Genomic DNA, 8,256 nt, shown 5'->3' on the forward strand with positions numbered 1-8,256 from the left:
GAATAGGATTTGGCAGGAACTTTGAAGAAGGCGACTAGGTCAAGAGTACAAAAGGAAAAAGAATCTAGCTCAGGTGTAGCTCCTACCCCACCTAATGTTCCAATGGATGATGCCAAGAAGGAGAAGAAAGCAGGAAAGATCGAGGGCCATCATATAAACTAAGGTCTGATCTTGAACATGCAATTGATGCTAAGAGGGAACTTGAGGAGCGAATTCTAAACATTCGGGTGGAGTTTACCCTAGGAGAAATCCTAGGTATTGCAAAGCGGGAATTTCATGAGAGCATCATTGATCTTATGAAGAGGAAGCATCAAATACTATACAAGCTCAAGAATGATCCAACCAGGACACATGGAGTGTAGAGCATCTATGAACAAATTGACGCCATATTGAGAAATGTTAATGAAGAAGAATTTGGGGATGATGAATGGGGAAGCATAGTCGACAAGAAGGAGCTTCCAAGGCGGGTAAAGCATATTAGATTTCATAAGGATGAGTATTGTGAAGAAGTACGTTGAATCCATTTAACACGGAATCATTGGACAGAGCTACTACTGAAACTTTGGTGAAGATAGGCGATTAAGACGACCCGTTGATGCATTGGTAGACCATGGTTCAATAGTAAACCTTATATCAAAGATCTTATATTCGAAAGGGAAGTGACCCATTGATGTCTAACATGGGTGGCGTATCCGAGCTGTTAATGCACATTAAGGTGATTTTTATTGTGCATGTCCTAATGTTAAAGTAATTATAGGAGATGTAAGTGATGAACAAAATTTCTTTGTGCAAGAGCACTAAACTTATCCAATTAAATTTGGACAACTTTATATTGCTGCGGTGCGAATGGAAACTAAGGTTTTGGATGATGGATCTGCATATGCCAGGATCCAAAGTCATAATGGAAAGAAAGTGGTACAATTTCTAGCTGTTTGTCTAGAGCATGCTAGAAACAGGAACACCTTAAGGGATCATCCATTTCCGAATTTGACAAAGGAGTTTAAAGAGAATTGGGGATTCTTGTATTTTTTTCCAAGTGCCATTGTAAAGGGAGACTATGATGGTGCTTTGAAGGAGACGTTCTCGCTAACAATAGGTGTTTTCGGAGAGGCTTTTTCTTGAGTATTTCTAAATTTATCTTTAGAAGGATCAGTATCTTATAGGAAATTCAACGAATTATCCAAATAGGAGAAGCAGCATGTTTGCAATTCCCAAGGTATGTTTCAAAAATGTGAGTTATTGGATCCAAATGAAGCAGTTTCAGGGATTTTTTAAGAATATGCATTTGTGGACACAATGGGGGAAATGGATGCATCCATGCAACCTAATAATCAAGCAAAGATTGAGATTGTAACGTAAAATCTCTGGATATGTATGATGTCCTTTTTCAATTCAAAGCAGAGTTGGATGCAGAGGAGATACAGGTGAATACAAAATACAAATCGATGGCAAAGAAGGCCAGACCTGTGGCTATTGCCAAAAGAGAGTGACACCAGCATGGAGAAAGCATCTCGACACCGTATTCTCCGAGATTGAGGTAAAATTGGGCACTCATTTACTGAAGAAAATTTACAAGAATTACAAATCGATGATGCAGATTTTTTAACTTAAGAAGAAATAGCATGTTTTCAAGAAATTTTAAAGAAGCATGGGAAGGATTTTGCTTTTCAACCATGTGAGATTGGTTGTGTGAATCCTAGTGTTGTGGCTCCCATGGTGATCTTCAGTGTGCCACATCTCCCTTGGAATATCCAACCTATACCTATTCCGAAAGCTCATCTTCCTAACTTGGTAAATTTGTTAAATGAGAAGATTAAGATGGCTCCTTACTCTTACGGTGCCCAAGAAGGATGGTACATTGAGATTTATACAGAATATGCATCCATTGAAGAAGGTAACTATAAAAAATGTTGGTACAGATCCAGTGGTTGATACAAAGGCTTTTGCTAGGAGAGCCATCTATTTTATAGGAGACTTATATTCAAGTTATGATCAATTTCAACTGGCTAGACAAAGAAGGGATCTGATAACCATGCATACTCCTTTGGTATTAGTAAGAATGTGTACATTGCCATAGGGTGCAACTAACTCAGTCGATCACATGATGAACGGAATGAACAAAGTGCTACAGGATTTCATTCCTCAGATCACCATGACATTTATTGTTGATGTGCCGATAAAAGGGTGTGAAGAGGGTGAAAAAGATGAAGCCAAGATCAACGGGGTGCAAACAGTTTGTGGCTAACCATATTGTTGATTGTGACACGATATCATGGAGGCTTGAAGAGGTCAACCTTACACTCTCAGGCCAAAAGTCTATGTTCAAGGTCAAGGAAGTTTTGATTGTGGGACACTTATGTGGACCACCCGGTAGAAGACTGAGCCTTGTCAAACAGGAGGCTATTCAAAGGATGAAGGAGACACGCAGTTCAATTATAGCGATGCAAATATTTTATGGTGCATGTTTTTTCTACTTGATATGGTTACCCCATTTTTCACATGTTGGAGAGGTTTTATACAGTTGGTGAGGAAAGGACATAAATTTATTTGGAAATAAGCACACTCAAAAGCTATGCAAAAACTGAAGTAGATGTTACAAGAGGCTCCTACATTAAGGAAGGCAGACTACAAAAGAGGTAAGCCAATTATTGTGATGATTGAAACGAGTCCTACACGTATTGGGTGGGCTATTGGATAGGATGACGAAAAGGGACAAAGGTATGCTATCAGATTTGGTGCTAAAGTATTAAGTGATTGACAGAGAGCATATCCGTAGGTTAAAAGGGTACGTTGGGGCCTAGAAACTACCCTAAGTGTTGAGCGGAGGACTACACCTATACATTTTTGCTCACACTCATATTTTTGTAAACACTTATTATAATAAATGTCTTTCTGACATTTCATTTTTTGATGGAGCCGATTTACTGTAAGTAGCGGGACTCAATTGAGTTTCCGGCTTGTATTTCCCAAGTAGTTTCACGTGCTTGTGTAGTTAATTTAGAGATGTGTTCACACCTCCAAGGCTGAGGTATAAGAGCCAATTATTCTAAACCAGAGGACAGTTTTTTGAATGATTAATCAAGATAAGTTTTGAAGCGACATGACTGTGTCTGAGAGAGAGAAAGAGAGTCTATCCTCTTGCTACGCGAAGTACACAGCCGCCATTGGAGAAGCGACACCGCCATTATGTTAGCAACGGCAAGAGCTACGCACCGATACCAAGTGTGTGCGCATTTGGTTTCTACATGAGGTGAGCTCCCACGAGCTTCTATGTGAGTTTTGTCCCTACCTCTGTGTCGGAATAGAGCGTACCATATATCTATAGAACCGCAGTGAGTAGAGCTACACATTAGTACCATCGGAGTCGGAATTTGGTGTTGAGCTTATATGTGAAGCTACTCAATATATGGCTTCTCTATATATGGCACCCAGGTCCCCTCTATATATACATCATCTCATGTGTGTATTCTACACACTTTGGGGTTCTACTTCTGTGTTCTCTCCTTCTCTCTCAACATGGTATCAGAGCAAAACTACCCTCTAGAGAGACCGGAATCGATGTGGTCTACAACTTTGTAGAAGGAAGTTTTTTCAAATTCTGCACCGATTTTGAGTTATCGTTCGCGGACTGTGTACATACCTGAAAAGCAACTTCCGCTTTTTGTTTTTGATTTTTGTGCTAATTGAAAACGATTTTGCAGAAACTACTTGCGAGAGAGACCGGAATCGATGTGGTCTACAACTTTGCAGAAGGAAGTGTTTTCAAATTCTGCACGGATTTTGAGTTATCAAACTACCCGCGTGAGAGACCGGAATCGATGTGGTCTACAACTTTGAAGAAGGAAGTGTTTTCAAATTCTGCACCCATTTTGAGTTATCGTTCGCGGACTGCGTACATACCTGAAAAGCAATTTTCGTTTTTTGTTTTTTATTTTTCTGCTTGTTGAAAACGATTTTGCAGAAACTACCCGCGTGAGAGACCGAAATCGATGTGGTCTACAACTTTGCAGAAAAACTACCCGCGTGAGAGACCGGAATCGATGTGTTCTACAACTTTGCAGAAGAAACTACCCGCGATGGGGATTGGAATCGATGTGGTCTATAACTTTGCAGAAGAAAGTTTCTCTAAATTCTACACCGATTTTGGGTTATCGTCTCGGACTGCGAATATGTTTGAAAATCAAAATTTTACTTTTTGCTTTTGATTTTTCTCATAATTGAAAACTTCTCAATTATATTTTTCTTCATCAACCATATATTGAGTAGCTTCACATATAAGCTCAACAATCTATGTAGGATTGATCAAAGAATTGATTTTATGAAGACAAACTTGGTGACAATAAAAGATTTATGAAGATATGTTTGGTGATGCCATATTGATGACAACATGAAGACATGTTTGGTGATGCGATATTGATGACAAGCTACACAGCAGATTCACGGAGACACTTTTGATTACAAGCTAATCGATAGCTTTTATACCTCTTTATTGAACCTTTGTATTCATTATTGTATTTGATAGGATAGGAGTAATGTAACTCCTCATAAAACATTCATTGTAAAAGGAGTGATGTAGCTCCTCGTAAACATTTGTATATTTAATGATTTTTATAATATAACGGTGGGTGTATATAGAGCTGTGGGTTTTTCCCTTGATTCCCCAAGGGTTTTTTCATCCACAGTTAGGGACCCTTATTTGAGCGGGGGTGTTGAGCTTATATGTGAAGCTACTCAATATATGGCTTCTCTATATATGGCACCCAGGTCCCCTCTATATATACATCATTTCATGTGTGTATTCTACACACTTTGGGGTTCTACTTCTGTGCTCTCTCCTTCTCTCTCAACATTTGGTCACTTGAATTTTTCGGCCTCTCTTCATACGCGTTTACCGCACGGAGTGGTTACAGGTTGAGATTATATTGTACATTCATAGGGTATAGTACTTACCTAGTGTAGAGACCCCCCTTTGAGTTTGAGGTTGATTCAATGACTTTAGATCATGTTTCGGATAGCATTAGTTTGTAGTACGGATTTCAGTCATGTGCGTATTCGAGAACTTAGGTTTGATTTCCTTGGTAGTGATTTTCATTAGAAGGTCGAGTAGGTGATTTGACATCCATCTATTTGTTTCCATGCGCCTGTGGATCAAGCTCTGTCCTCGTCTAACATTCTTGTTTGTCGATTGAGTTCTCTCTATCATAGCCACCGCTAGCGGCATAACCACCCAACATTTGGCGCCGCTGTCGGGGGCGAGAGCCATAAGTAGGTGACCTTAGACTAATCCTACAAGGTGAATTGTTTCATTTACTTTGTATATTTTAGCTAGAGAGGTCTAGGAGTGGTGGACTCCGAGGATCTTTGAGAGGTACTAGGAAACTCGTGGTATTCTTGGGTCTTTCTTGTTTGACAGTTTTTCAGTTTAGATTAGATTGATTTTTGTGGTGTTGAGATTGAGGTATTTACTAGTCCGTGTCTTTATACTCACCATTGCAAAAACCCATTTTATGATTAGAAGTAGCTTAGGTAGGACTTGATTTGATCCTAATCTAGAGCTATTAATTAGTGATTTATTTTCTTGATGTGTTTGTTTGCATGTTAGATCACTAAACCGTTGATTTGGTAGTGAAACTTGCATAAACAAAGTGTAGAGAGATTTTCTATGAAACTGAGTGTTTCTGAGAACTTAAGAGAGCTCTTGGAAGAGTTCTGTGCCAAAAAATTGGAAATATGCAACTTTAAACATCATACGCGTATGATGTCTTAAGGGCTAAACAGAGACCAAACTGAAAATCTGACATTACTAGAGTGTTCAAAAGGGGGGTTTTACCCTAAGATCAACAATAAGGGCTTTAACACTTCTAGAAACTCAAAATACCAAGTCAGAGTGCAAAAAAAAAAGAAAGCAAAGAATAGGGAAAATTGATTCAGAGCTCATTTTTGCATTGAAACTTGATAAAAACACTTGAAAATCAAAGATAAACACTTGGAGAATCTTAAAATTGAAATTTGGGCAAATCTGTTGTGCGCTCCTTGCCGCACTGTCGAAGCAAGGGACTTGCCAATACACCGTATGCGAGCCACAAACGGCTCCAAGCACACAACAAGCCTAAACTAGCAAGCTCAAGAAAACAAAGGGTGTGTCACTCACCGCTCTACGCTCGCCTTCGTGGTGGATTCCTCGCCGCGATGAAGAAGAAGCTGCAGTCGTGCCGCGCTCAACCGCTTCGCCGCCGTCGTGCCTTCGTAATGCTCGATCGCACACACACTCTCCCTCTCTCTCTCTCTCTCACACACACACACAAGGAGGTGAAGAAGAAGAAGAAGATGGAGATGGAGCAAGAGCACTCTTCAATTGCACAAATGAGAGAATGAGTAAAAATTAGGTTTAGTTGGCTTTTATAGGAGCTCACCCCATTCACACTTGGGCGCCCATGCTTAACCAACTAATCCCTTGAATGTCCAAGTTAAAGTGCGCCTCTCATCGACGATCACTCTACCTTTCCCTATTGGTCCGACAAGCCCGGTACCTGACTCTACCAAATACATAATACACGTCCGTCGTAGGTGATGGGTGTCCGTGTGCCGTGAGGGTTAACATGCCCCCCTTCCTGATGTAGATTCCGTCCTCGGAAGCTATTGAGTTGAAGCTGGTTCGTCGAGGTGGAAGAGCATTTGAGATGAATGTCCTTAGCCTTCTTCAGTCACTGCAAAATCAAACAACATTGGCACAGTAATTGCATTCTCTTAAAAAGCATATGCAGTTTTAGGTAGACACATTGATTGGTAAAAGAATTTCAAACAATTTGTTAGCAATGAACATTAAATTGCAATGTAATCAAATGCATAAACAGATGTAAAGGCAAAAAATTAAACAAGTCTGGGGTCGCTAATTTGACGGTCGAAAAGCACTAGAGATCGAATATTAATACCATGGGTAAGCTTCTTAATTTTCAGTGGTCAATTAAGTTGTTTAATCGCGAGAGCCAAGTATTCATGTTCGAGGGCTGACTAGAGGCTATATCTAGAAAACTTTGTAGTTAAGCTACCATAAAAGGAATTTCTCATGAAATCATCGCCTGACTGATTACTTTTTCTTTGACCCCCCAAGGTCTTTTCACACTGATTCAATTTTGATGTGTGTGCTTATTTTGTATGCCTTGGGTTTTTTGCTTTTCAAGGAAAAGCGCCCACACTGGGAACCTCTAGGGCTCTAGTACCATAGGCAATACATGTGAGTGAAGTACCAAATCAAGCTGAGATTTCTCTTCCAGCTTAAAATTTTACATTGTGGCACTTTGATTTTTTGTTTGTTCATTTTCATCATTTTAATTTTGTAACTTTGGGGGGTCATATAACACTGTTACCCTCCCCAGGCTCATCACATTAGTAAACTCCCTTTATAATACTTAAGCTAAAGGTCACTAGTGTTAAGCCCACTAGAAAGCCCTAGTACATTTCATACAATGCTGCCTAAATCGGATTAAGAACCTAAGTAACCATTGCTTATTAGGAAGGCATTCCCCATGGTATTAAGAGAAGATTTCTAATACCTAGCTTGGTCAAACTAGCTTAGTCGGACTGCTTGATTTTTACACCTAAACAAGTGATTATGACAAAACATTACATTGAATTAAATGTTTGATACTAAGCCAATGCACTGAATATTATGCTACCAATCACAATCAAAGCAGACAATCATAGATGCAAAAAGATAACGGCAATGCTAATGGAGAAGAAACACCTGTTTGTGTTGATGGTCGCGCTTGATTTGAAGTGTGAACGAGAGAAAGGTTCCATGAAGGTCCAAATCCTATCAATAGCAACACGCTCCTGTACACACTATGAAACAAAAGGAATACCTCCAGGAGGCACATTAGTGGGAAAAGAGAACCTTGCTAATCACTCAACTCTAAAACAGAAACACTCCTATCGTACTAATCTTACTTACCCTCCATCACTCAAGTGATGAGGATCAAAGGTGTTTTATGGCATAGGTTTCTGTTTCACTGTACCAGATGTGACATGTGTAGGTCTGAGTCAATGTTTTGACTTTAATGTGCATACTCGTTTGCTAATTGCTCTTGCTCTTTTTTTTTTTTTTTTTGTGAGTATAAAGCTTTATATGTACATTCCCTAAGATTGGAATTGAGAGGTCAGGGAAAAAGGTTGAGAGGGAAACAAGTGAATGATGACTGTCAGCAAACACTCCCCCCTTCCTTGGGTAGATCATACCGTTTGAAATGAGCTTGTCAC

The sequence above is a fragment of the Adiantum capillus-veneris genome, chromosome 15 (genome assembly GCF_014529385.1).
Source record: "Adiantum capillus-veneris isolate H3 chromosome 15, ASM1452938v2, whole genome shotgun sequence".
Lineage (NCBI taxonomy): Eukaryota > Viridiplantae > Streptophyta > Polypodiopsida > Polypodiales > Pteridaceae > Adiantum > Adiantum capillus-veneris.